The sequence below is a fragment of the Podarcis vaucheri genome (assembly GCF_965113315.1).
Source record: "Podarcis vaucheri genome assembly, chromosome: 6".
Lineage (NCBI taxonomy): Eukaryota > Metazoa > Chordata > Lepidosauria > Squamata > Lacertidae > Podarcis > Podarcis vaucheri.
The window spans coordinates 21,054,581-21,070,433 of NC_138764.1; positions in this window are offsets into that span (position 1 = coordinate 21,054,581).

Below are 15,853 nucleotides of genomic sequence, written 5' to 3' on the forward strand. Positions count from 1 at the left end.
TTCAGGGCGCCCCGCCCACCGGGCGGCAGGCTGCTATCCGCATGCACATGAGCTTGATGTAAACACATTTCCATGTGCATAGAGTCCCTTCTAAAACAGAGCCCCTTCTAAAACATGGGTGGGACCATTGGTGCATCAGCAGTAGCAGGGAGAAATGTTTTGGGACTACAGTTCCCATCATCCCTGACCACTGGTCATGTTAGCTAGGGATGATGGGAGTCGTAGTCCTAAAACATCTGGAGGACCGAGTTTGCCTATGCCTGCATTAGAGCATGATCTAGCAGTTGTTAAAGCACCTTTGTGCCCCACTGCTTCCGAAAGAAACACTCTTGTTTCAGTCTTGCTTTGTTGAAATCAATTGGCCTCTATATAGCACCCTCAGGCAGATACTGGGGGCCTTTGCATTCATCACCTGCTCTGGGCTCTCATATAATTTTGTAGTGCTCAATGCCAGACAGACGCCATTTAAATTTTTTCGCAGTGCCCCACAGTGACACCCAGCCACTCATTGCTGATCAGAAGAGCATCTCCATGTTAGCTATCCCCCCCCCGAGTCATGCAGAGGTTTCACCCCCAAGCCTTGCTGATGAAGTAGACTCCACACACACAACTTTGAAGATGACTCTTCGCTTGCAGGGTGGCAACTATTAAACAAGCAGTATCATTTATGCATATCTAGTCCAATACAATGTGTTTCTCTTCCTTGAACCCAAGAGAGAGACTTCTTGCTTCCAATTTAATAAAGCAATGATTGAGCATTTTTGTGACCTTAATTGGAGCCGCAATATTTTTCAGCTGTTACATTATCTTTGCTTTCTTTGTAGAAATACATTTACAGTACCAGTACAAAGACTAAAACTCCATTGTGGGGGAGGGGGAACCACCAGGTGGACAACCTATGTAAGAGGTACCCTATGCCCAGAGTCCCCTCAAACTCAAAGCCAGCCCTGCTTGGGACATACCCAGCCCCACTGAACACTGTGGGGCATCCTTCTGAATAAACATGAACTGCATCTCTACAGAAAAATTTCCAGCTGCCTGGAAGATCCATTCCCACACAGAACACGCCACACACGGGACAATGTGTTGTAATCCTCCGCTTTGACGCAAGTGCAATTGTGGAAATTGAAACAAACATCACGCCGTGATAGATGTTTGAAGACAATAAAAATTCTGCTTTGGAAAAAAATAATGCAAAATTGGTTTCCTCATAAGCCAAGTATCTTATTTATTTTCATGCCTTGCCCTCCCCCTTTTTTGTTCTTTGTGCTGGATAGGAGAAATGTGCAGAGATGAAGCACCTCATTTACTGGAGAACTCGGTAAACAACAAGAGCAGTTATAGGGCCATTCATATGAGTGAAAACAAACAACACACCATTGAATTACCCAGCTCAGCTTTACGAGGCAAATCGTTCCCAATTGTTACTAGCCTAAGGTGCCGCCTTGATTCTTAAATTATGGTTTTGGTCTCCACATTAGCACTAGAGACTCAGCCACATATTTCCATACCAAATTTATTTCCTTCTATGACTATGCTGTGCATAATTTGATGAAATTGCCTGAAACACTGGTTTTGCTTGGCTTCGTGCTTTCTTTCCGAATGTAATATAAACCCAATAGCAAAATGGCTTCTTGTTTTTAGAAATGATCACGAAGCCACTCCTTCATTGTGATATAGATAAAAATAAAAACCATAGGGCGTGTTTTTTTTAAGGACTGCTCTATACTTCGTTAAAAATCTCTCCCTTCCTCTCTGAGGGGCATATAAAGGGCCCTAACTTAAAATTACATTAGGAAACAAAAACAAGCTATTTCAAAATCAAATATATTGCACCATAGAGCAATAGGAGCCACTATAAACAAGAATACAGTGTGATTCCCACAATTCAGGAACATTTACCTTTGTGGAGGACAGGCAACGACCAGCATACCCAATTGTGCTTATCACAGCCTTTGGCTGCAATTCTGGGTGATGTGGATACATATTTAAAATTAGATTGAGCTGTGTATAATGTATACACTTGTAGTAGAATTTCAGCCCAAGTGGGAGACAGATTTGGATGTTGTATTATAACTGGAGCTTACAGGAGTGCAATGGTCGCACCCTCCTGATCCTCCCTGTTACTATAGTTCAGATATTGGAAGCCTGTCAGTTTCCATACACTGCTGGGCTGCAATTCCCATCATCCTTGGCCATGGTGTCTGCAGCTGATGGGACCTGGAGTCCAACCATGTCAAGAGAGGTGCATTGCATCCATGTCTTGCCTCTGATGTAGTCTATGACTGGGCTGCATTCGGATGTGGGGTTTATTGTGTTAGTTTTACTGGTTTAAAAGCTAGTTATTGTGTCCCAATTTCTAACATTCCTTTTCCGCTGCAGTACCTGTTGGACTATGAAACTGCGGCTTTTTGATTGATAGAGCACTTCGTCATGCTAAATTTTAAATGGCAGGTAAGAACTATATGTTGGCATACCACCCCAGATTTCATCACATGAAATTACAATGCAAAACTCCAGCATTTTTTCCAAACTGGTGGGGTTGCAAACAGATTTATTTTCAGGAACTCGTTAACATGGAAATAAAGGCTAAACTTCCACAAGATTCCACTAGATTTCCAGGCTTTTGTGTTGTGTGAAAGATCAGGCAAAACAAGGAAATTAACAAATAAGGAAATAACAAGAAAATGGAATTAGGTACTATCTTAATGCAGCCTTAATTAGGGATGGATCCAGACACATCAAAAAAGTGATTCAGTTAAATGCATTGTAAACTTCATACAGGGAAATCCCATTGGCAAAAGACACTGCCATCCACAGTGCCATCACAGTGTTATAACGCATATTAAGCGCTTTATCTTTACAAACGGAGCTGAGTCCTTGGTTCTTGTGCAGGTTCTGGTTCTCTGTTGCTTCAGTTCAAGGGGGCTACAGTCCTATCCTTCACACATGCAACTAGTTAGTATCACATGGATGAGACCGGGGAATGGTAATATACTCTTCACAGAGCTACAGTTCCAAGAACTTTTAGCATACTATAGTTCCGAGGTTCAGGTAGGTAGCCGGGTTGGTCTGACGCAGTCGAAATATATATAAAAAATTGTCCAGTAGCACCTTAGAGAACAACTAAGTTTGTTCTTGGTATAGTTTTTCATGTATAGTTCCCAGGGTTCTTCAGGGGAAATGTTTTTTAACTGTATGGTGTGTATACAGTCCATAATATCTAGTGGGCACTATGTTGGCTAATCCCATAGCACAACATTACAAATACCTTTCTATCATTGTAGCTTCTTTTCTCCAGAGCAAGACAGCCTCTCCAATTGCATTGTTTTTACAAATACTTTAGTACCACCTTGTGGCAAATGCATAGAACTGATCGCTTACTCTGCGAACACTGCAGTTTCTCTAATAAGTTGTAATGTGACAGTTAATTGAGCATAACACACTGGAGATTACACACACACACACACACACACACACACACACACATTCATTTTACTGAGTTACATCAAAGGGCTCATTATTGGAACTTCTACTAAGTGTACCATAAAGATAGGGCCAAGGTACCTAAAAGATTATCCCATCCCTTGTAAAGGTAAAGGACCCCTGGACGGTCAAGTCCAGTCAAAGGTGCCTATGGGATTGGGGCACTTATCTTGCTTTCAGGCCAATGGAGTCAGCGTTTGTCCTCAAAAATCTTTCCGGGTCATGTGGCCAGCAGGACTAAACCACTTCTGGCACAATGGAACACTGTGATGGGAACCAGAGTGCAAAGAAACACCGTTTACCTTCCCACCACAGCGGTACCTACCGTATTTTTCGTCCCATAGGATGCTCCATCCCATAGGACGCACCTAGTTTTTTTTGGGGGGGGGGAATGAAGGGATTTTTTTTTCCTCCCCCCCCCCCCAAAGCAGGTCGGGGAAACCGAACCAGGTCGAGGAACAGCAGGATGGCGGCGCTGCGCCTCCCTGCAGTCCCCCGAGCTTGTGGGGCTGGCCGATGTCTGCCCGGCGCGAGGGGCGCTTTGCTTCAGGGCGCCCCGCCCGCTGGGCGGCAGGCTGCTATCCACAGCGTAGGGAGCCCTACGGGGAACTCCTGCAGGGCTCCCCATGCTGCGGATGTATGCCCGGCGCGTGGGGCGCTCTGCTTCAGGGCGCCCCGCCCACCGGGCGGCAGGCTGCTATCCGCATGCACATGAGCTTGATGTAAACACATTTCCATGTGCATAGAGTCCCTTCTAAAACAGAGCCCCTTCTAAAACATGGGTGGGACCATTGGTGCATCAGCAGTAGCAGGGAGAAATGTTTTGGGACTACAGTTCCCATCATCCCTGACCACTGGTCATGTTAGCTAGGGATGATGGGAACTGTAGTCCCAAAACAGCTGAAGGGCCAATTTTGCCCATGCCTGGGTTTGGGAAACTGCCCTACTCTGTAGGTAGTCAACATACTGTTCAATGGGGCCTATAAGTCATAAAACTGTGAAAACATCGCTCTTGGTTAAAGTTGTGCTGAGAACTTAAAGATAAGCTTGTTAATGCTGTGTGGAGTAGCCCTCCAATTTAGATTAATAACCAATTCATTTGCTTTCCTGAGTCCGACTACTCAGCTTTCCAGCCTAAGCCGCTGCAGCCCCTCCTGAACACAGCTCCTTTTACTGGTAAGCCTTGAAAAAAGATATTTCCAACAACCAAGTGACCTTTGATTTTCCCTTGCAAATGAACAGTTGGCTGTTTGTACACATTCTACTGCTGCCAGTATTGTTATGCTGTACTGTTTCGAACATTTCCATAGCAACTCTGGTAATCTGACTATGAAATAACTTTGGGAGGCATAACTGCCTTGAAAACATTGGCTTGGAGTGAACTGACACAAGCAGTACAAGCAGTTGCTATTCTGTGGTTGCTTACCTGTGTTAAGGCAGAAATCTCTGCTTGAATGTGAATAGTCTCTGGACTGGAAACCAGGAACTCTCTCTCTCTCTCTCTCTCTCTCTCTCTCTCTCTCTCTCCCCTTTCTTAACACATTCCTGTTGGGCTGCCTTTAAGAAATTATCCTGTTTTGTAACGCTGACAAGGCTTCTAACTTGTCACTAGATATTCCTTTAGTGACATTTTCAGATTTATCAGAAGACAGTGGAATTTACTGTATGCTGGTTTTAATTAAGCTGGCGTACATTAGCCCTATTCAAAATTTCATTCAGAAACAAGACTGAGCCATCTCAGCCCCAGTAGAGTGAAAACAAGCCTTTAAAATATAGTTTGATTTGCCTAACCCTTCTTGCTGGGTAAATTCTGCCGGGTCATGTGCAGGCCTGGTCCACTCATTAGGTAAGGTGAGGAGACTGCCTCAGGGGCAGCAGATATGGCCTCCAATGAAAGCATCGCCTGCCACCAAGAGCCTGAATTTGTGGCCTCATGGCAGCCACCTCTACAGGGGTCTCTTGGCAAATATGTGCTACTGGTTTACTCCCGCCCCTGCTGGTTCAACCAGTATTCACAATCCACCAGTAACTGTCAGTAAAAATCTGTTCCACACATTCTCAGATATGAGACCATGAAACATATTGTGTGGGATAGCTTCAGCTAATGAAACATGCAGTAACACAGACAGGCCCATTGGACCTCACCATCTAAGGTCGCAAAAGGCATTTGTTGAGATTGCATCAAGTTAAAGCTTAGAGCAAACTTGAGCAGACTGAATAATGTTCCAGGCTATTGTGAAATGTTATCACTTTCTAAGACATTGTTTCAGTATTTGCTACTGAAGATAAATCTCTTTGGGCAAAAATGCTTTTAAGGCATCATTTAAATTCCAACTTAGCAGACAGTGGATGCTGAAGCAACTCCTAGAGATATCATATGATTGAATCAAATAATCAATTTTACAGAAGCGTGTATTTGATCTTGCAGAAGTCAAATAAAATTGTTTGATGAAACATAATACCAGAAACCTGATGTCTGACATTTTATTTAATTTAGCAATAGCAGAGCAAGAATAAATAAACTCATTCTTACTGGCAGTATTCCAGGTTCTGCTCTCACCGTAAGAGAGAATATGTCCCTAGGGACTCCTAAACTTGTCTTCTGGAAACTTGGTAGCTCCACAGATTACCCATAATATGGAATCTGTATGTGGTTGTTTGCTAAGAATTTGAAATCAGACCAACTTGCCTACCTGCATCAGAATTTCAATATACAGTTCCCAAGATTGCTCCATTTATTCAAAGCAGTTCTTACTATGGCCCAAATTGAAAAGCATCAACCACAAACAGCAATTCATTTTGACCTTTTTAATTGATGTATGCTTTGTGGAAGAATTTATGCTTTTGAATTATGGTGCTGGAGGAGACTCTTGAGAGTCCCATGGACTGCAAGAAGATCAAACGTATCCATTCTGAAGGAAATCAGCCCTGAGTGCTCACTGGAAGGACAGATCATGAAGCTGAGGCTCCAATACTTTGGCCACCTCTTGAGAAGAGAAGACTCCCTGGAAAAGACCCTGATGATGGGAAAGATTGAGGGCACAAGGAGAAGGGGACGCCAGAGGATGATGTAGTTGCACAGTGTTCACGAAGCTACCAGCATGAGTTTGACCAAACTGCGGGAGGCAGTGGAAGGCAGGAGTGCCTGGCGTGCTCTGGTCCATGGGGTCGCGAAGAGTCGGACACAACTAAATGACTAAACGACAACAATGGTTTGTGGCTTTATGGCCCAGTATGACCACTTTTTTAACGGGACTTGGGTGGTGCTGTAGGTTAAACCACAGAGCCTAGGACTTGCCAATCAGAAGGTCGGCGGATAGAATCCCCATGACGGGGTGAGCTCCCATTGCTTGGTCCCTGCTCCTGCCCACCTAGCAGTTCGAAAGCATGTCAAAGTGCAAGTAGATAAATAGGTACCACTCCGGCGGGAAGGTAAACACTGTTTCCGTGTGCTGCTCTGGTTCACCAGAAGTGGCTTAGTCATGCTGGCCACATGACCCAGAAGCTCTACGCCGGCTCCCTCGGCCAATAAAACGAGATGAGCACCGCAACCCAAGAGTCGGTCACAACTGGACCTAATGATCAGGGGTCCCTTTACCTCTACCTATGACCACTTTTATATTTTCATAATTTATGTTCAGAGTTGTTACAGAAAAATCATCTAAAGGACAGCCAACAGCAAAACCACACCCAAGTGTAAGGTGGAAGCATCAAACAGCTTAGGACCAGATTACTAGAAGGTACACCCTGCTCCATATGTGAATGAACACTACAACCTGTGTAATGCATTTTATCAGGTGTCATACAATGGTCATGCCACATTTATAGAGTAGCATATTATACTGGCTGTATACTTTACATAGCAGGCATGATTGCTATGAACACACCGATGTTGCACCAATGTATTCCACAGCAAATACATTAAAATGCTTACAAGATACGTTCTGCCTTTAAATATCCATGTGCACATTGGAGAGTTATCAGCTGCATGTTTATGTATGTATATGTCACCATTGTGTCATGCAAACACCATTACTGCAGAAAACCAGTTAACATCCCCACTCCCAGCAATAGAGAAAAGAGCCACTGAAAATATAGGCTTTAAAATATTTTCTAGAGCAGTCTGAACAATCTGTTTTGTGTAATATGGCCACAAGAGGGCATCCTAGCATCTCAGAAAAGCAAAATTTCAGCCAAATGAAGTCATCTGAGCTAGAAAGGGAGAATCAGTCTTTCTGGTCCACATCAATTTCACATGTGTTCATTCATAAATCTGCTCCAGTTTCCAGATTAATTCTAAATGAAAATTCACAATTACGTTTAAATTTGTGCTTTCTCCCAAAATGCATACAGTGGTACCTCGGGTTACAGATGCTTCAGGTTACAGACGCTTCAGGTTACAGACTCCGCTAACCCAGAAATAGTACCTCGGGTTAAGAACTTTGCTTCAGGATGAGAACAGAAATTGGGCGGCGGCAGCACGGTGGCAGCAGGAGGCCCCATTAGCTAAAGTGGTGCTTCAGGTTAAGAACAGTTTCAGGTTAAGAAAGGACCTCCAGAATGAATTAAGTTCTTAACCTGAGGTACCACTGTATTTAAGAATGTATTTTATCTCAGGGTGTGCATTTCTAAACATAAAGGTAAAGGTACCCCTGCCCGTACGGGCCAGTCGTGTCCGACTCTAGGGTTGTGTGCCCATCTCACTTAAGAGGCCGGGGGCCAGCGCTGTCCGCAGACACTTCTGGGTCACGTGGCTAGCATGACAAGCTGCATCTGGCGAGCCAGCGCAGCACACGGAACGCCGTTTACCTTCCCGCTAGTAAGCGGTCCCTATTTATCTACTTGCACCCGGGGGTGCTTTCGAACTGCTAGGTTGGCAGGCGCTGGGACCGAGCAACGGGAGCGCACCCCGCCGTGGGGATTCGAACCGCTGACCTGACGATCGGCAAGTCCTAGGCGCTGAGGTTTTACCCACAGCGCCACCCACATCCCATATTTTACCTTAAAATGTGCATTTCGGTACAGTTTCTCAGCTGAGAAATGAATTGCAAAATTTGGAGAAGTGTGAAATCTGAGTGATAATTACATTCCAATCCATGTACCAGACCAGAAGATGTGAAATGCATCCATTCACTTAAAAATGCAAACCTAGTTTGCATCCCTACTTTGAACATTGCTTCTGTAACACACTCCTTTCTGAACATGCATGCAGAAAATGTAGCAGCGACGTATATGTATCCATTTCTAACTTTAGATGTGCATTCCACAAATCTAGGGAAAATAAAATGCATGGCTTTCTGCCAGGAAAGGTACTGTCTCTTCCAGATTTGTTTCTGGCAAAAAACAAACAAAAGAACATGCATTTATTCTTGCTATATTTGCAGAAGTTGTAGAACAAGGACATAGGTGTTTTTCTCAGGTTTGAAATGGTCTTAGTGTGCAGGCTGACCCTATATGTGCTTACTCGGAAATGAGTGAGTCCAGTGGGGCTTATTTGTAAGTAAGTTGCATAGGATAATAGACTTAGGATGTAATGTTGTATTCACTTACCTGGAAGTAAGTTCCATCAAATTCAATATGGCTTACTTTTAACTAGACATGGATCGGATTACACTGCATGTCTGGAACAAAGTATGATCAAATCAGAGGTAACTTTGCTGACTGTGAAGCTGAAAACTATAGAAATCTCCTATCTGGAGCAATGCAATATAGACTTGGAAAGAACCTCCTGGGTTATCCATTCCTGGGAAAACCATTGAATCCCTAAGAAAGACTTAAATATTACATGTGTACCCAATTTTACCTCCTATAGGTAAATCCAGAATGCTGCAGCTAGACTGGTGATTGGGAGTGGCCACCGAGACCATGTAACACCAGTCCTAAAAGACCTGCATTGGCTCCCAGTATGTTTCTGAGAACAATTCACAGTGTGGGTGCTGACTTTTAAATCCCTAAACAGACTCAGCCCAGTATACCTGAAGGAGCGTCTCCACCCCCATCGTTCAGCCCAGACACTGAGGTCCAGCTCCAAGGGCCTTCTGGTAGTTCCCTCACTGCAAGAAGTGAGGTTACAGGGAACCAGGCAGAGGGCCTTATCGGTAATGGCACCCGCCCTGTGGAACGCCCTCCCATCCATGTCAAGGAAATAAACAACTATCTTGACTTTTAGAAGACATCTGAAGGCAGTTCTGAAGGAACTGAAGGAAGAATCTGAAGGAATTTTTAAATGTTTGATGTTTTATCGTGTTTTTAATATTCTGTTGGGAGCCACCCAGAGCGGCTGGGGAACCCTAGCCAGATGGACAGGGTATAAATAATAAAATAAAATAATAATAATAATAAAGCAATAAATTAGAGGAGGGAAAGGAAGAGGCTGATTATTTCTAAAATTATAGCACGTTCATGCTGATATTAAAATGTTGTATAAAGGTAAAATATTGCAGGAAATGTGCAGGAATGTGCATGTACAGGTTCAGTGAAAGGATAGCCCCCAAAACTGGCTCAAATGTAGCAATTTTAGCCTTGACTTTTTCCATACCAGCTAAACCTGTATATCTTCTAGCAGCCCGCAATGAGGGCCTGCTTCTCAGTGATATCCTAGACCTGTGCAAAGGATGTGGTGTAGTGGTTATAGTCTTGGACTAGAACCCAAGGTCAAATATCCACTCAGCTTTTAAGTTCTTTGTCCTAAACTCACAGCGTGATTGTAAGAATAAAACAGGGGATTGGAGTACCACGTACATCATCTTGAGGTACTTGAGGGAAGGCCAACTGGAAATATAAATAACTAAATAAGCAACATTTGCAGCCAAACTGCACGTTTCTTCTGAAGCGTGCTCAAAAATGACATCTAATTCCAGCTGTTGTTTGACCCCAAAGGTGGTGCTTACTGGTAACGGTACCTCCAGGGACACACAGAAGCCAAGAGAGGGCAATTTTCAGCGGGACACTGGAGTCTGTCCCAAATTAAAGGCCAGAGATTTTTCTCTTCAAAATAAAAATCTCCAGTCATAGCCATTGCATGATCCCAAAATCAAAATATCCAAGGCTGCGAAGAATCATGCTGGGAATAATAATAGACCAGGCTTCCGAACCACATAAAACTGTGTAATCCTGGCATGATCGCAATGCCCCATCAACATATGTCACATTATGATTACAGCAGCAACTGCAACCAGAACCATAATTCGCACTTAATCCAGTTTGTCTGGCAATGCTATGCCCTTTAAGCCCATAGCATGCTCTGTTATGAATACAGCTACAGCCACTGAATGAGGCAGCAGAATCACATAATGGGAATGCAAATCAAACGGCTGCCTGAAAAGCCTATGAACCCCCTCCCCCATTGTGAAACACTACACTCCCACTTGCAGCTCTCCATCTGAATGTCCACTCAATAATATTCTACTAAACAGGATCCCCAAAGACATAGCTGTCAACCGTCCCTTATTTGGTGGGACAGTTCCTTATCCCAGTGCCGTGTCCCGCTGCTGTCCCTTATTGAGGATGTCCCTTAAATTTCCCGGGTTTCAAAGGAAGCAGCTCCTCTCCCTCCCTCCCTGCCAGCCAGGGAGGAGGGAGGCTCCAACTGTGTTGCTTGGCTGCGTTGCTCACCCAATAAGGAGTCTAAGAACAACTGGGGGGTGGAGCTTGCATTCCTTGTGCCGATCAAATCGGCTGCGTTGCCTGGGGACTCGCCTTTGCTCAGCGCTTCCCAGCGGAGAGGTGACGGTGGTTTTCCTTGCTGCATCCCCTTTGCCGGGTTGCTGCGCTGTGGGAACCACCGCTTGAGACTTCGTTTGGCTGCTGGCTGGGCATTCTGCCTTTGGCTCGGAGGGGCTCAGAAGTTGAACATACCTGTGCTCGGAAAATCCCTTGTTTTGGCTGCTGATCCCTTATTTTCAAGGCTGCTGGTCCCTTATTTTCAAATCTGTAAGTTGACAGCTATGCCCAAAGATGTGCTCCACGGGGAGCTGGCTTCAGGCACCAGGCCTGTTGGCAGACCAACTCTTTGTTATAAAAATGTCTGTAAGTGTGACATGAAGACTGGCAACATCAATCCCACCATCAACTAGGAATTACCCCAGGGTCACCGATTGGGGTCGTGCTATGGCCCTGGCCCCTGTCTGGGCTTCGGACAAAGGACAAACCCCCCGGATTCCTTTAACAGAATACCCTAGAAAGAGGAGGGGTAGGTGATGGCCGCCACCTCCCCTCCCCTCCAACCGAATACTCCAATGCCTAACCACCAAACCTTACAAAGTTGTGACGATTTGCTACGAGGTAGGTGAAAAACCAAGTGGCTGGTGCCAATTTGCCAAGTGGGAAGAAATTCCTACCAGGCCCCCTGGACAACCAAGGCGACCATCCAAAGTCCATAGCAAGGTCAAAGGATAAGGACCTAACCTTAGGGAGGGAGGGAGAACTGCGCAAGTGGGAACGAGGTAAAAGAGGGCACGAGTCTGGCCGCGGCTTGTTTAAATGGGCTAAGCCACACCCCCTTCAGCCAATTGGACTGGCCGATATGAAATGACGCAGCCAGGAACTCCCTGTGACAAGGAGCTACCTAAGCCCTGCATGCATGGGTCGGGCTCATGATCTGCCCACAACGTCGACTCCCTGCGAGAAGAATTGGCTTTGCTAGTATGTTAATTCTTGTGTGTGTATGTGCATCACTGATGCCAAACTATATCAGTCCATGGCCGTCTGTCATGGATGCTTTGGTTGAGATTCCTGCATTGCAGAGGGTTAGACTAGATGATTTTGGGGACACCATCCAGGTCTACAATGCTATGATTCTTAAATACAGTGGTACCTCAGGTTAAGTACTTAATTCGTTCCGGAGGTCCGTTCTTAACCTGAAACTGTTCTTAACCCGAAGCACCACTTTAGCTAATGGGACCTCCCGCTGCCGCTGCGCTGCCGCTTGCACAATTTCCATTCTCATCCTGAAGCAAAGTTCTTAACCTGAGGTAATATTTCTGGGTTAGCGGAGTGTGTAACCTGAAGCGTATGTAACTTGAAGCATATGTAACCCGAGGTACCAGTGTGCTGCTTGAGACCTTCAGCACAATTTTATGGCTCACAGCAGCACCGCAGTGACACCAAGGCTATAAAACTTCTCCATCCTTCACCAAGACAGAAAGCATGCTTGAAAGTTTCACTCAGAGATCTGGGTTTCAAAAAATGCCACGAGAAATATAAAGCCAGCACAAATACAATCTATTTCAGACTGGATTGGCTTAGAGTCTAGAGAGGACTTGGGAGCCTGATCTGATATTCCTACAGGAAAGGGATTGGCTGGATTTTGTTTGTAAGACTTGCGGCACAATCTTACACAATCACGCCAGTTCCAGAGGCTGTGCTTATACACATGAATCCTTGAGGCCATGTGAAATTTCAAAAGGCATCTATTACGTACCTGTAGCTGGAAGTGAGAAAATACAGAGCCCTGAAAGCTCGAGTGCTTATTCAGCAACACACTACTGTTGCTAGCAACAAATATATGAGCAACCCAAGTCTCCTAGCATGTCTGCCAATTTTTTGTCAAGACACTGTAAATGAACTGGGGGGGAGGTGATGATGGCCATGTAAGTTTCTTAAAGTGCACCTTGTAGGGCCATTCTTGGAAATGTCAAATGCTCACAGTTCCCACAAAACGCAACACAATATCTAAAATGGATTGAAATTACGGTCATATCCGGGGCTGTCTGTACTCTACCTTAACAATAAAAAATGAAATTCAGAGCACAGGATGTCCAAATGATGCACCACATAAGTCCCACGGCCTGTGAAAATTATGCAAATCAAACAAAAAAAAATCTGAATTATTCTGCATTTTTAAACCACCTTATCAAATCTGTTGTGGTTTTGAGAGTTATGAGGAGAGCCATGGAAGTGTTGAGGTTGCTGAATTTTCTCTTCCTCAGTCACCACCACCAGCGAGTACTGAAAAAATATTTTCATGGTCTTACTCAGGAACCTGGAGGCATTGCTGACACACTTTTAGCCATATCCTAGCAGACATAATTAAAAGATGCCTGCTTCTTGGGAGAAAAGCAATGACAAACCTAGACAGCATCTTAAAAAGTAGAGACATCACCTTGCCAACAAAGGTCCGTATAGTAAAAGCTATGGTTTTCCCAGTAGTGATGTATGGAAGTGAGAACTGGACTATCAAGAAGGCTGATCGCCGAAGAATTGATGCTTTTGAATTATGGTGCTGGAGGAGACTCTTGAGAGTCCCATGGACTGCAAAAAGATCAAACCTATCCATTCTGAAGGAAATCAGCCCTGAGTGCTCACTGGAAGGACAGATCCTGAAGCTGAGGCTCCAATACTTTGGCCACCTCATGAGAAGAGAAGACTCCCTGGAAAATACCCTGATGCTGGGAAAGATGGAGGGCACAAAGAGAAGGGGACGACAGAGGACAAGATGGTTGGATAGTGTTCTTGAAGCTACCAGCATGAGTTTAACCAAACTGCGGGAGGCAGTGGAAGACAGGAGTGCCTGGTGTGCTCTGGTCCATGGGATCACAAAGAGTTGGACACAACTGAATGACTAAACAACAAAGCAGACATAAAGGCTAGAAACCTTGCTCCTTGAAGTCAACAGAGGTGCAATGATAACTGCCTAGATTCCTCAGAAGAGTCAGAGGCACAAGGCCAGCCCAAAACATCCCGCTTCCTGAACTGAAGCAGCAAATGAAACCCCACAAGGCAAAGGGTGAATAGCAAAGCTTGAAGCTGCTCAAGGTATTTTGACACCTGAAGCAGAAAATCCCCTAAGGTCTTCTTTCTGCTTTTTCCCGGCACAAAGAATATAATAAAACAAATTATATGAGGTACATTTTGCTGTATTTTCATGATGCCCCCCCCAAAAAAAACAGCTGACTCACTCAGGGCTAGACCTGCCTGGACTTCCTCTGAATTTTACCTAAAGCTCGGTTTAGGGTGACTGTGGAAGTTCCTGTTTAGGGGAAAAGAGATGAGAGAAGATTAAAAAAAGGTTCAATCGCATCCCTCTGGAAGTTCCCCTTGGGGGTTTCACACACACACACACACACACACAGACTTACTTTCCTGTGAGCATCCCCTCAACACAGAGCTGCCCAATTAAATGTGTTTATGCTAAAGTGCAGATTATGATTCAGTATGAAACCGGATTTTTGTACAGGTGGTTATGTGGTCTCTGTGCTTTGCCTAGTTAGTTAGACAGTTTGCCCAAGACTTCCTTTGTAGGTTAGGCCTCATCTACATCGTGGTTCTGAGGGACGTCCCTGGTGTTTCTGGCTTAAACAGATTACTAATCAAGCTGAAGCAATGAAGTTATTTTTGAGTATCCTTTGAGTTATCAGACTGAGATCACTTCATTTGTAGTTAAATCCCCCACATTAATCCATGCCAAAAGGTAGATTCCCCATAAATAGCATCAGCACAAAAACCTCCCATTGCAAAAGTTTGGCTTCTATAACATAGCTGGTTGGATTTATAGCCCAGGACCATGCTTGAAGGCTCACCACTAGCAGCAATATTTGGAAAGCAGTATTTTAAAAGAAGCATTATAGAAAGATAAAGTTAAAATAAGTAAGCCCAGGGTAGTAGCAAATCCAGATTTAAAAATATCTTCAACAGGCAAGACAAGACTCAGACATTCTCTGTTGCAGGACTGTAGTTCTAGATCAGGGGTCAGCAAGCTTTTCAGCAGGGGGCCGGTCCATTGTCCCTCAGACCTTGTGGGGGGCCGGACTCTATATATATATATATATATATATATATATATATATATATATATATATATATATGCAGGTTTTGGTGTCTTCGGGTGTCTTCCCGTGTAAGAGTCGGGGTGTCTGTGCGACGTTTCGACGAGGTCTCACTCGTCATCTTCAGGCTGGTGCTTTCGGCTTCTTGTTACTGGAACAGAGCTCTGTTCCAGTAACAAGAAGCCGAAAGCACCAGCCTGAAGATGACGAGTGAGACCTCGTCGAAACGTCGCCTAGACACCCCGACTCTTACACGGGAAGACACCCGAAGACACCAAAACCTGCATATATATATATATATATATATATATATATATATATATATATATATATATATATTTGGGGGGATGAACGAATTCCTATGCCCCACAAATAACCCAGAGATGCACTTTAAATAAAAGCACACATTCTACTCATGTAAAAATACGCTGATTCCCGGACCATCCGCGGGCCGGATTTAGAAGGCAATTGGGCTGGATCTGGCCCCCGGGCCTTAGTTTGCCTGCCCATGTCCTAGATGACGTTGGATTACAATTCTCATCAACCACTGGCCATCAACCAAGACCATTGGTCTTGCTGGCAGGGGCTGATAGGTATTGATG